Raw genomic sequence first — 15087 nt, forward strand, 5'->3', positions numbered from 1 at the left:
TTCGGATCTGGGAAATGTACTCAGTATCACAGCTAAATACAAGGTGGAACTGATTTGTTTAGCATAGTTAACACATATTTCAAGGGACCATTCAAGGTGATGTAGCCAGTTAACACCTCTGTGTTTAAAAAAACAAAAAAGGTGGTGTGTGTGTGTGTGTGTGTGTGTGTGTGTGTGTGTGTGTGTGTGTGTGTGTGTGTGTGTGTGTGTGTGTGTGTGTGTGTTATAGAAGATTGTAATAAGCCATAAATCCAGTGTCTCTAAGTCTATGATTTTTAATGTCTAGCAAAGTTATGAATTTAAGCTCCCAGGTTCATCTTTTGAAGGTGTTGTGCAGCTTTCCTTGGAAGATCAAGACTGAGAGGTCAGATATAGAGTGATCACTTGGTGAAAAGTGTTCTCGCTCAGGTGATAGTGTTTTTGTCATTTATTTTTGTGTGTGAGTTCATTCAAAAGTATAGTGATTGTCTATTTTCAGCCACATAGTTATTAAGGGCATTTAGTGCATTGGATGCGGCACACCGTGGGTTGTGATAGGCATGTGTAAAACCCATAGTATTCAGAGGTGTGTTGCAGGCTGTATTGATCATTATAGCCATGGAGATATGTCTGCAGGTTTTGTATCTGTTGTTATGGCAGGGTTTGGTGCTGCTTTGAGTTGGTGTGTCCTGGTCTGTGAGGAGCTTGCTTCTTATGATGAGTTTGGAGAGGCTGGGGAGGGGGTAGTTTGAAGGCCAGAAGAAGGGATGCAAGATTGATTTCTTTCAAGATGTGGTCCCCATCGAATATGGGTCATCGTAATTGTTTAGTGATACCCCATATGGGTTCCAGTGTGAGGTGACAAGTGACAACTAGGGGTGTGTGGTTGGAGGGGTTTTAATTCTATATTGAAGCAGGTTCTCTTGGGGTATTTGGGTGGCCTGTTCCATGATGTGATCTACTTCTCTGGAGTGTCCTTGTTTGGGGAAGGCAGTTGTAAATATGTTAAAATGTGTATCCTGGACTCTCTCTTTCTCTCTCATATTCTATGCTATCTGAGTGCCTGGCTGTAGATATCAGATTTCTTGGGTGTTTTGGATGGTTACTGGATCCATGAAGGTAGGTGTGGTGATCTGTGGGTTTCTTATATATAATTGTCTGTAGGTTTCGTTGCTGAAACTGATCATGGTATCCAGGCAGTTGATGCTAGTGTGGGAGAGTTCTAGAGAGATTTTAATAGATGGGTGGTGATTGTTGAAGTTGTGGTGCAAATCTCAGAGAGAGTCTACTTTCTGTCCACAGGATGAAAATGTTACCTCAGGTATATAATTGGTTTTGCAGTGCATTTATGCAGAAATTCTTCCTCAACGTGGCCCATGAAGAGGTTGGACAACTGGTGAGCTATCCTAGTACCCATGGTCTGGAAAAAGTGATTATTGTTCCGTGTAGAATTGTTACAGATGAGGATGAAATGGATGAGTTTGGCAATGTGTTTGAGATGGATATTTGAGGGTTGTCCATTGTCTTATAGATATTTGAGACAGACAGCAATGCTGTCATTGTGAGGGTTGTTAATGTAGGGGAGGTTAGATCAATGGTAGCAAGGATGGTGTTCTGAGAGAGGTTGTTAATGTTGCCGAGTTTCTGGAGGAAGCTGATTGTGTCCTGGAGGAAGCTGACCCTTTGTGTGGTGAATGGTTTGAGGATGGTTTCTATGAGTCCTGATATCCCTTCAATAAGATTGTTGTGGCCAGATATGATGGGTTTGCCTGGGTTCCCTTGTTTGTATATCTTGGGCAGCATGTAGGAGGTCCCTGAAGAAAGTTCATGGGGAATGAGGTAGTAGAGTTGCTCTTGGAGTTGTCCAAGGAAGGATTTGATTAGATCTTTAAATTCCTGGGTAAACTGTGGTGTGGGATCTTCTTTGAGTTCTTTATTGTAAGTGGGGTCAGAGAGTTGTCAGTTGGCCTTATTAACGTAGTCATCAAAGTTGAGAAATACAATGTCTGCTGGTTTGATCACTGTCTGATGGTTGGATTTCAGGGAATGTATAGCTGTCCTCTTGGTGTTGGAGAGCCTACGGTGGATGTGATGTTTGGTAAGGATTTCACATCAACTTTTTTTCCTGAAACAGTGAATATAATGATCAAGTGTATGGTTTTATCTGTTGTGGTGTTCCAGTCAGAGGACTGAGATTATGTAATATGTGATATGAACATTTGCTTACAACAAACTAGACTGAGACTGTCCACTCCTGTCTTATTGGCCAAAACAAGCCTTTATTATCATTTGTATTTCAATAGCACCTAGGAACTTCAGTCCAGGATCACCCCCCCATTGAGCTAGGCACTGTGCAGAAAAACAACCATTCCCTAAAGAGCTCACAATTGATATGTCAGAAAGGATGCCAAAGGTAAACAGAATGGGGTGGGGAGAAGCAGGTGGAAGAGCTAGAGATAAAATAAACAAAGAGCAAAAAATTAGAAGTCCCAGATGGCCACTTGCCTAAGCAATCCCAGATGGGGGCAATTTGCAGGTTTTAAAAGATGTTACCTGTAGATGGTAACAAGTCTTAGCCACCACAGATCTGCAACCTATTCAGCCTGGTGATGGGGAGGTGAAAGGTTCTGTTACCCATCTCTTGAGCCAGCTGGTATCCATATGTTATAAATGTAGTATTTTAATTACTATTCTTTTCAGATAATTTTTTTCTCTAAAACATAGGGCATGAAATAACCTTGGCAGTGGGTCTACTGACTGGACTCTGGAGGGTTTGATGTAGAAGCCAAGCTTTTATTCACTGCCAGTGTAAACAGAGTATAAAATGCTAAGCATATGAAGCAATCAAAGGGCTTTTGCTTTTTCTGTTGTAGAGACTGGGAGGGAAAGATAAACTCAAGTTAAAAAAATACAACCTTAAGATGTTTATAACTGATTTTTTTAACTATTTCCCAGAATCCCCTCCTGTCAGGGCAAGGATGAAAAATAGATATTCAGGGTATCATTTCATACACACTTAATAATTCTAACATCTCCAAGAAAACCCCTTAGATAAATAAGTATCTGTCCTCTACCATACACTTGTCTTGGATAGACATTCTTCATCTTCTGCGTTAATTGTAACTGTGTAAACTCGGAGCTGGATCCTGCTCCCATTCAAGTCAATGGGAAAACTCTCGTTAAAGCAGTGGATCAACTCCTAACTGCTTTGGTCACTTAAATTGTCTACTTCACCCTCACACTGCTGTATTAGCACTCTACTGCATCAAATAACTGCATCATAACACTGGAAGGGAATTGACCTGAATATACCTCATCAATTTAGTCAAAGCAAAATCATTAAGTAAAGATGCAGAATATCTATGAATTCCTATACAATATCCAATGTAATACCCTCTAGTTAAGTGAGACCTCAGTTTATTACCTTCTTTCTTAAATGGACAGTCAAGGTTGCTAGGCCTAGAACTGCTTTTGTTAGATGCCTCAAGCTGATGCTCATCACTTAAGAATTCCAGCATCATATTTTATTTTTGTAAACTGAATAATTTCTGCAACTCAGACTCTTGAGTTCCTTTATATCCCATTATAAACAACCTTGAAAGATGAGCTTGTACCTTGATGCCTACCGTTTTGACAAGGTGAATCCAGCCTTTTAACTCTAGAGCTCAAGATTTTTTTTCCAGAACAAAACCATGCAGCAAAAATGAGAAAGAAGGGGGAAGATTCACATTTTTCTCCAGTGAGGTCAAATTGCACTGTGTCACATATCCAGTAAGCTCATATCATTTAGGTGTTTGAACAATCAATCCATTCAAAACATATTTATTATGAACATGAAGATCTCTTATTCCAGTAGAACTACCTCCGATTATATACCAAATTAAACCAATATATCAGTTATCTCACTGGACAAAACACATCAGGAATAACACTAATTTCAGATACTCATTTTATAACAACAGATCTTTTTATCCCAGGTTCCTAGAGGTGCTTTGAAAAGGCATGCCTTATTATGACCTCCATTTTACAGTTGGGGAAACCAAGGCACATTACATTAAGTGACTTTGCTCAAAGACACATAAGTCAGTGATATGGCTGAGAATTGAATCCAGACCTAGAAGAGTCTTATAAATGGGGCTCACCTAAATGCTAGAGTAGGGGACAAAGTGGACCGTGGTGTCACTTCATTGGAGTTTCAATACCTATACTAGGACTATATTTTCTCCTAAAACTTGTTAAAGGACAGAGACTGTCACAATTCAGGGCAACGGCACCTGTATTCCCCCTCTGTAGTCCCTTGAGGGCATATACCTAGGCATCTGGCTCCTTGGTCATCCCCTCTCTTGGGCAGAGACCTGTGTCTCTCCCCCTCCTGACTGTTTTTTTTTTTCTAGGCTGCACAGTCCCTGCCTGCACTGTGATATTCCAGGGAATCTAGACTGCCTAAATAGGCCTGTGTTTGCATTTCACTTTCTTTCGAAAGACTATAAACAGTGCAAGTGCCAGCAATTATAACTTACCCCACACCTCTTTCTAATAAGCACATCGATTCTTAAAATGAAAGAATTACTGAGAGGGAAAAAAACATTTTAAAACAATAACAGAACTTACATGCATGCTAAAAATCTTACCAGAGGTCACGTCCCAACTCTAGCAATGGTTCCCAGTAGGAGTCAGTCCTTCAAACCCCACAAAAGGATTTTTCAGTGATTACAAGTTCATAACAGCCTCAGCTCAGAACTAGCACACCCATGAATACTTCAGTCTTTCCTTTATACAGTTTGGGCCTTTCATCTTGAGACTCTGGAAACAGGTAATCAGCAGACAATGGATCCCTCCTCAGGGTATAGCCTCAAAAGCCTGGGTTTTTCTATAGCCAGAGGTAGGGAATTTACATTCATCTCCCCCTACAGATTCCCTAGGCAAAACACATGACACCGTCCCAAAGGTCCAGTCTTGTCTGGCATATTGTTCCGTGTAGTCCTTTGACATTCATAACTCTTCCCAGGGTTCACATTCTATTTCCCTCCTAGAGAGAGGTTCCATACAATCCTGGCCCACAATAACAGATAAGCTATTCATTTCACACAATGGACCCCAAACATGAGCAAGCTCAAGGCTACATCTACATTAGAGACCTTACAGTGGCACCGCTGTGCTGCTGTAAGATCTCACGTGTAGCTGCTCTGTGCCGACAGGAGAGAGCTCTCCTGTTGACATAATTAAACCACCCCCAATGAGTGGCGGTAGCTCTGTCCGTGGCAAAGCGTCCTGTTGCCCATTGCCTGGAAGGTAGAAAATCTTTCAAAGGGTTACATTTCTACCATCGCAAGCCAGCTTGCATATCCTTAGCTGCAGGATATATAGTCTTGGGCCTTATAATGTCTGGGTATTTGAGTACATCTGGAGTCAAAAATTATGGTCCCCATGGTTGTATTGCAGCCACACTTTGGAGCAAAAAGTGGCTGAACTAGCTCCTCAGTAGGAGAATAGAACTATATTTGCACTAGGATGGTCTGAGCAAGGGAAGACCCAGCTTGTAGTATCCACTCAAAAGTCAATGACTGTCCCCCATAGCTCAAAAGGTGGCTGGCAAACACCAGGCTAAGACCCAGGTATGTGTGGTGTGTGCCCAGCTTCAAGCTAAAGGGGTTCTTTAGCCCTGTGGTGACAAAAAGTCTTGTAAAATTTCCCCAGACATGATGCAGTAATAATGACAGTAACTAATGATATGCTAGAATAAATAGTGATTTGGGGAGCAAAAGCCAAATAGAGGAAACTATAGACATGTTCTGAATGCACATAACCTTTCCCCCTTTCATCAATTATTTTGGGATGCTCAGATCCTTCCTAGTCCTCCCTTTCCCTTCACTAGTATCTGATTCACATAATATATTTCTGTTCACATGATACCTACTTGGCTGGGCTCATGCTTAAGTTTGATTGGCTGGGCTGACTGCCAATTGCTCCATCTTCATTTACCCACAGATAATCTCTGTTAAAAACAGGAAGCTTATAACTTGAGCCAATTAATCTTTTCATAGCTCCCATTAAAGTTCAAACAAGACTATATGCAGAACACCAGCTTTTACATTTTATAAGATGCTAGGCAGATCTCAGCCCACATTCATTTTATTTGGAATGCACAATTATCTTGAACAAAATAAAAGCACATTTTAAACAACTGCAGCATGAACTGCTTTGCTCTTTAAAGAGCACTAGACTAAATTCAACATCAAGGTACTACCACTGGCTTCGGCAAAGCTACATCGGTGTGAATATGTTCCACTATCTTTATTTTGCACAAACTAGCATGTATCTGCAGGTTCCCAGCTCCATAAATGCTGTCCTCCTACCTGCAATTTGGATGGGAGGAAGAATCAGAGGCCCATCCAGGAGTAATTGAGAAGGGTGAGGAAAGGACAAGGAGATTGCTTTAAAAAGGTAGAATAAGTTAGACCAAACTTTAAGGCAGCTCAACAGGAGCACAGTCGTCTTTCAGGTTCACCCATCTCTAGTGATAATTCACCATCCAGGCAGGCAGGTAAAGATGGATTTCAGGAGAGGGTTTTGTTGTTCAGTGTATTTGACACACCTTTAATGATTTTATTACCCCATACTCCTGCTCTCTCTCTTGTGTGTGTATAGTGTAACAAAAGCTGCCACATGGGTGAAGGAGCAGATTCATCCCTGGCATAACTCCATTATCTGTGGTGAGAGGGGAGAATTGGGCCCAGCTAGTTTAAATGTAGCTCACAATACCCTTTGTTCCTCCTGCTTTGTAGCCTATGCTATCCCCCTTTTCACATCCTCAGTGCACTCTACTCAGCTGCACCTGCTTGCTAGTTAAGTTACCATCTGCAATTGCTTTTGCACAAACTCACTGCACTGTAGCCATAATCTTATCCATGAAAAGGCAATTACATATAAATCAGTGGAGTTACATATGGAATGGATTTGGGCTACCAGCATGTAAAGTTATGGACTCCATCATTTAGGAAGGACACAGAAAACTAGTTAAAATATCAATTGCAAATGATACAAGAGGGGATCTGAAAGAGCTAAAACTGACAGAGCTAGTCTAGAAAGGGGAAAATCCCAGGGGACAGATCACCTCTAAATAACTTTAAGGTAACAATATAAAGGAATTATTCTCAGTCTCACAAGGAAGTTAGAACAAGGAGCAGCAGCCTAAAGCTAAGGAAGGAAATGTATATAGACATGGCACGTATTAACAAAACATTCTTAAAGGTAAATGCAATTTGGTAGCAGAGTAAATAGTTAGTAGCTTAGGAAAAAAAAAAAGTAAGAGCAGCTTGGTCCACTTATATAAGGCATCTTATTGGGCCTAATTGGTGCCCTTAGATGGCTCAGTCTATCTGTGAGTCATTTGGTATCTGCCTGAACTTATAAAAGCGTCAGTGAGAAGGCATTGCCTAGAAGCTTCCTCCCGTGGGGCTTCTTTCTCTGTTCCCCAGTAGACATGTTTTATCCAAAAGTTTTGTCTCAGAAGTTAAAGGCAGAGGAAATTTTTCTTTAGGATGTGCTAGGAAGAAAAAAAAAGTTAGGATTTTTGGCTAAGGCTGTAGGAGCTGATTGAAGCTAATTTGCTAGGGTTTGCTGTTGTATTTGGAGATTCTCTTTCTTACTTGTACATCTGCAGTAGAGGTGCTGGAAGTAAAGGAACTTGTTTATGTGCAGTGGTTTGTGAATTCTTTATCATTGGCTTCAGATTTTGCATAAATAAATGTCTGCATGGAATGGGTCCTTGTCTTCGGACTCTCTAACCATGTCAGAAGAGGAGACTAGTGTCACAGCGGTGTTTCTAGAAGTGATTAGATAAAGCATTAGAGAAGGTATTTATTTGGAGAAATAATACCTTTAAAATACCAAAACTGCCTTGAATTTTAAAGGGTTCTTCAGTGCACAGAAAGCTCCTTCTGGTGGCCAACCAGTAACTCTGAGTTCAAAGATGATGGTGGCAGGCTGATGGCCTCTGTGGTGGCATGTGGAAGTCTTTGGGGCACATACTCATATTAGGGTGTCTTTAATAGAAAACCTACATGAACAATGCAAAACTCTGCTTTTCCATGAATATTTTAGAAAATAGGTTTAGGGCTCAAGAGCAGTGATTGCTAGACAGCCCTAGCGATTGCAGTCCTTCATTTGTGTACCCAACAAGTACAGCTGGGAATGCTAGCTTTTGCACATTATCATGCTAGTATGCTTTAGGGACTGGACTGATTTCACCAAGTAATCTTGAGGTCATGGAACATTTGGTCACTAGATGAGGCATAATTAGAACTCCAAGTCTGAATCACTTGAAAACTTTTTAGGGGATGATTGATCCAGAATTGAATCCCCAGATTTGAACCTGCCTGCACAATTTGGAGCTTCTAGATTGGATCTAAAACTAGAAAGGGTCTATTTTCCAACTGAGATCTGTTTGATATTGTAGGACTTTACAGTGTTGGGCCAGAATTGTAGAAGAACAGGACTCAACATTTCTGCACCATTGGATCGAAACTAAGCATAGCTTTGATGCAGATCCAAAAACGGTTTCCAGGCCTGACTTCAATCCAGTATTAACATAGCCTGGTTGATAATCAGTTCAAAATCTCCTGAGCCAGCCAGGCCCTCCTCATTTATCTTTGCATTATTAATGAATTGCATGGAGAATCAGTGTGTTTTCTGGAGATGGTTCAGCAATAGCACTGTTAAGATCAGAAACTCTTCTCTAGGGGCTGTTTCCCTAAAACAGTGGTTATCAAACTTTTCTTTGCTCCAGATCTCCCCTCCAGTTATCTCTTTCATATCAGAAATCTTTCTAAGTAGCCCTTCATTTAGCTGTATGGAAGAGGCAGGGTAGCTGTGCATGGAGCTAGCCTGAGGATGGCATTCCATTTTGTGGAGGGCAGGCTCTGGCTTTTTTGAGGCCTCAAGCAAAAAAAAAGGGGGGGAGGCACCGGAGCAGCAAAGCAGGGGGAAAAAAACCAAAATAAGGTGCAGCCGGAGCGGAAAAGCAGGGGCTGGGTGGGGTGGGGGCATGAACAAAACAAAAAATGGCGCGGCTGGAGCAGCAGAGCAGGGGAAAAAACAAAAAAAACTAAAAACCCTGCAGCACGGCCGGAGCAGCAAAGTGGAGTCGGGGGGAACAAAACAAAAACAGCGCGGCTGGAGCGGCAAAGGGGGGGAGGGCATGGTGCGACTGGAGCGGCAAAGTGGGGGGAGAGACAAAACAAAAACGATGCGACTGGAGCAGCAAAGTGTGTGGGGGAGGGGACAATGGCACGGCTGGCAAAGCAGGGGAAAAAACAAAACAAAAAACCCTACAGGGCAGCCGGAGCCAGCGTGCAGGGAGACTCCCTATGCTGCAGACTGCGCGCCCGGTCTAATGCGGGGGAGAGGGAGTGGGAGGGAGAGAGAGAAGGGGGGCGGCCAGGGCTTCAGCGGGGCGCTTGTCACACGGCCCCGCCTGTCGGGAGGGCTCCGCGCCGCTCTGGTCGGCGGGGAGGGAAGGACGCGGGCTGCCCTGCCAAGTTTGCTGCAGGGTGCTCCCCGCCTCCGCTCCTATAGGGCGGCCGGAGCAGCGAATAACAAAAAAAAAACAACAACAAACAAACCGACCGTGCCGCCCTAGGTTTGAGCAGAATGCCGCCCGGTAGAATCTGCCGCCCAAGCAGGAGCTTGCCCAGCTGGTGCCTGGAGCCGGCTCTGATTTCATGACAACTTTTGATGGTTTAAAATTTGGTTTTGTTCTTCTTTAGGATGAAAAACAAACCTTTCAAACACTTTCACAAAAGAGACTTGTGTCAAAATGTCAATTTTCCAATCGAAAAAGCCAGGTTTTCTGTTTTGGTCTCTTTCGCTCTCTCTAGACACTGCTGACCAGAGATCTTGGACCTTAGCAGCCTTCATATTTAAAACTTTGTTGAAATTGATACATCTCTACCAAACATTATGGCTTTGATGAAACAGCATATTTCAATGAAAATACATTTAGTCAAAAACATTCCAATCAGCTCAAGCTATGACCAACAGGCAAGAACACATGCAGGTGTGATGTCTTTTGAAGATATTAGATCCTCATTTTGCCAGTTCAGTAGGCCATCTTTCATGGCTATTCCACTGAACTGAGTCTGTATGATGAACACTTCCTAGATTATTATTATTTTGGTGCAGTGTTCTGCCCTGTAAAGACCTCCTGGCCAACGGGTCTAAAGCTCTTATTTTAAACAGTGAGCAGCGTGTTCTGTTTTCCCCTGTGACTATGGTCCAATGTGAATAGGAAAACTTTGCTTGAAAGTAGTAAACCACCCTAGAACATTCCTAGATAAAAGGAACCAACAGTCTTGAAAATACACAGCTATAAAAGGAGAATATAGGTCTGAAGAGATTTATATGGATATATGCAAGTGGTCATGTCATATCAGTGGACTTGAAATACAGGAAGGAAACAAGGGAGAGCAATTCTGAAGTGAAGCTAGAGAAACTTTATTCAAGCAGAGATGTGCTAGAGAGCTAGGTATAAACTAGATGAAAGTGTTAATCTTTCACGCATAGGTTTATATCTGGCCTGGATCACATTCACAATAGCAAACAAGTATGGTAGTCTCAATCTACATCTAGTAAACACTTGTCTATACTTTATAACAGGAAGGAGCCAGCCTGGCCTGGGAAATTTTAATCCCCTTTGAATTTTTTGTATTCGCTTCTAAATTTTGGAATATCAAATGCTTTGATATTCATATTCTGTTAAAGAGCTTGCCCCCCTCCCACTTGAGAAAGGGGGAGGAGAGCTAGGGAGATGCAGTTCTGAGTCACATTCTGGATTGTCAGTCAAGGAACTAGCGAGTGCAGTCTCTGGCATTAACAGTGGTGGGTTTGGAAGGTAGTATGACATTAGAGGGAGAAATTGGTTTGGGAGCCACAACTTACTGTTTCTGGAATACTTGACCACTATTCCATTTCTCAATGGATATTTTAGATTTTACAAAGAACACAACCATGCTGAGACTGATGGCAAATTGAGAGATTTTAATGGAAATCCCCACCACCGCTGACACTATTAACAAGGTCAGTAGCTGAGTGTTTTTACTGCTCCTGGAGAATTTACTACTAGGGCGGACCTAGAGGGCAAAAGTGTCAACAGTAGGCATTTTTCCTTGTTTGTTGCATGTGAAAACAAACAAGTTGGTCTAATTTTAAAGGCACTTCTCTCCTCAAACTGAGGATTTAAGGAGCCCACCAAAAAGGACTAGTATTGGAAATGATCGGTGCAACTCAAAAGCACAACTGTAAGACAGAGATACTGGAACAATTTTTGTAGTGGGGGTGCTGAAAGTCATTGAACCAAACTATAAACCCCGTATATGATGGTAATGACTTCAAGCCAAGGGGTGTGGCAGCCCACCCCGCACCCAGATCTAAGATTTTAGGGGGATTTTAGGAAAGGTGGGTTTCATGGAGAGTAACCCTCAATTCAAGACAGTCTGACATGGGGACAGGGAGTTCAGGGGACTGAAAGGGGAGCTTTGAGGGAAAATTTGAAATGCCCTTATTGCTACAGAAGTCTCACAAAGCTTTCTTAGTGACAGACTCAGAAGTAAAAGTCCTAAAAGGACAGTCTTTCTGCCTATTATTCACTTACAGTATGAGCCTGTGTATTCAGTTATTCACTAGGCTAACTCCTGGGCTTGTGACATCCCCCTTTTCACTACTGCAGTGGCAGTACTAGCCAGACAGCTATGGATTCTTCCAGTGTGTGTGGGATTCCCAGATGGCCCACAGGCATTATAACCGGCTCTATTTCCCCCTCCCCCCTCCACCCCGTCTCCATGCCTAAGGAATGTGTGTGTGTGTGGCGGGGAGATGGCATGGCTGGAACACCTCTGCATTCTGGAGATATCCTGTTGCTATAGTGGCCCCTGGGGCTGCTATAACTTGTGTTGCAACTTGAGGATTTGACTCATCTCAATCCTCCACTTGGTGAAGATGGAGAAGGGTAGGGAGAAAATATATTCCTTCCTAATGAGCCCAAGCAGCATGACATACAGTGGCCCTGTGATTTGTGCAAAGCCATACAGAGGCTACTGAATACAGTGGACTGGCTCTTGGGCATTGTTTCAGACACTTATTACAGAGCTTTAAAGCGCTGCAAACTGTACTGGGGGATTGGGTGACTATAAAGCCACCTTGACACCCTCCCACCCACACCAATCACTGCTCTCACATAACAGAGCATGGAGACCAGTGACAAGAGTGACTCTTCTGAAGACCTTCCTAAATTAAAATTGAAGGACTTATGTGGTGCCTAGTCATCACATAAGGAAATCCATTACAATTACTTGTGATTGGGTGCTGCTCCAACAAGCTGAGCTGGTGATTTTGCTCATTTCTTCTCAGTGTTTTATTTTTTTAAAAGTTTCCCTTTTTTATGAATGTATAAATTGAAAATCTATGCGATGGCTCCTGTCTCTGGCACCTGGTGGCAAGACATTGGAGTGGATTGAACCAACTGGTGGAGTCTCCCATCTAGTGGCTGCATTTGCTACATGCACCCTGCACGTTACTGCAGCTGACCTGAACAGAGGCATGTGGAGTCACTCAGAAGCTGTTTTAGATGGTGAGCACATGGGGATCTTACCTCTAACCAAGTCAATAGCAGCTGTGTTAACTGGAATTCACCCAAAATAGGTGTGAGTGGAACTCATGTGGTACAGCGGCTTTGTACTGGCCTTCTGCACAGGCATGTTTATCAGATGGGTTTCTGTATCTTAAATGGGAGTCCCATAATTAACACTGATGATAGGTCTTAATTGCCAGCTACTTTCTGCTATTTAATTTAGAGAACCTTACTTCTACCTCTTTCCTGCCATAGAATTAGCTGTTAGGCTCAGCTGCATTTTCCTATATCAGCTGTGCTTTGAGCAAACAGGTGTGCAGGTCTCTTTTATCAGGGCTAACTAGGACAGAGGTGTGGTAGCTCCCCAAATGTGTGTGGGGGCATTTTTAGAACACTTGCATCTCACACATGACACTGTATAATAAAACAAAACCAAGGTAAAGCATTGGCAACAATAACCTAATAAATTGAGTTTTCCTGCTGTAGCAGGGATACCTTTTCAGGCATGAGGATCAGTCCACAAGATCACCCATGTAATCCCAGCCATAGAAACTGAAATCCCTTAATTTAAAATAACCGGATTAACTCTTACATCCCCCCCGCCCCCCAAAAAAAAACCCTCTGAGAACCCCCTGCTATACAGGTCTCTGTTGGTTCACATTACCTGGGGCAGAGCTTCTTGACTCAATCAATTTTGTTTCTTTTGGTTTATAAGGGCTTATCCTCCGCTCTGGGCACTTTCCCATTAGTTAACTAACAACTAAAAAATCAGATAACGGACTGCTTCCCCATAGAAATAAGTCCTTACTTTTATTAAATTACTGCAATACAGAATCTTCAGTCTATTCAGAAACTGTAGCTAATGCAGAATTTAGCAGCCCACATCTAAAGTGGTGTTTCTTCCTTTAGCATGTTACATCTGTGCTCTACTCATAGACTCTAGGACTGGAAGGGACCTTGAGAGGTCATCAAGTCCAGTCCCCTGCCCTCATGGCAGGACCAAATACTGTCTAGACCATCCCTGATGGTACTGTCTACACTAGCTGCTTATTGGCTTCCAGACTGATTTTAAGACATTTGTTTTGACTTACAAAATACTAATGACCGACCTACCTATCAAAGAGACCTTCACTGTGACCTACTGCTGCAGTTGCAGTCAGAAGAGGCATATAGCAGGGTGGTCACCTGCTCCTGCCCTGAGAGGTTTAAAGACAGGAGAGGGCTGTGGCAGGGGAAAAGCTACTAGATTGACTGGGAAGCAGCTGCAGCTGGGCCATGCCTCAATCAGGCCTCAGCTGGGCCTATATAAGAGGCTGGGAGCCAGCTCAACACTCTCTCTCTATGTTCAGAGAGAGAAGGGTCTGGCTGCAGGGAGAATAACTAGGTATCTGGGGTGGAGCAGGTCTGGGGAAAGGTCAAGGGAGCTGGGACACTGGCCTAGGCAAACCCCAGGCTGCAGGCCTGGTAAGGCCTATGGGTTGCAGGGGCAGCCCACAGGTAGCCAGAGGCAGCAGGCCCAAACCCTTTTGCCTGTAATGAGTGGCTTGTATTGCAGTCTGCCCCAGTGAATGGGGGCTAGATGGAGACTGGGCAGTAGCTAAAACTGAGGTGAAGTGGGGATAGTGGGTGGGGGTTCTCCTGGGAGGGGGAGACCCAGAACTGAGGGGGTACTGCCAGGAGGCAGCACTCAGTTAAAAGGGCACTGGGGTGCAGAAGGGACACAGGGGGCCAAGCAGCAGTGGGACACTGGCCTGCAGAGGGTGCTCTGGAGGCTGGAAAAGAGATAATTCCCTGCATGGCCAGCAGGAGATGCTGCAGGGGTGAGCCCTGCACATTTACAAGGCACCTCAGCTGAAGCTTTATTGGGGTGAGGGGGAGGGCTGGTGTGATGATTTCCATGTAGAGCCCTGGGTCTTTGGAATTCACTTCCTCCCCAGGTCTGTAACAGCCCAAGTTCCTTAGCCTTCAGTTCATGCTTCAAGCCCTGTATTTTTTTCCTTTGTCTGTGAGGAGCTAGGTGTTGGGCAGGGCTTGGCAGCCATGGTATGGCACTCTGGGCATTGTGTGTGGGATCAACTCATTTCAGTTGCTACTGTGTAACTGAGTTAATCTACAGGAAGTGACAAGTCTGTTTTAATGTATTTTCATTGCCAAGGGCACCCACAGTATGGGATGGGTGCTCTTTTATTATCCTTGGTATGCTCTGAAATACGTGTATCAATAAAAGCAAATGTTAGCTACTGAAAAGCCTCTCACAGTATTCAAAGCTTCCACCAGAAGGCATCTCCTGCCAGATCTCAGCAACTTCTCCAGTCCTTTCCTCTTCATTCCTTCCCCCAAGGTCTTAGAGAAATAGTGGCCTTGCAGCACATTCAAAAAGTAGCATGTCTGGGCTCTGGGAGGCCAAGGGGAGAAGTGCATTCTGGGACTGATGGGACATCATAGAGGAAGCTCCACCAGCAGCTCACTCTTATTCATACTAA

The sequence above is a fragment of the Gopherus evgoodei genome, chromosome 7, assembly GCF_007399415.2.
Source record: "Gopherus evgoodei ecotype Sinaloan lineage chromosome 7, rGopEvg1_v1.p, whole genome shotgun sequence".
In the NCBI taxonomy this organism is placed as follows: domain Eukaryota; kingdom Metazoa; phylum Chordata; order Testudines; family Testudinidae; genus Gopherus; species Gopherus evgoodei.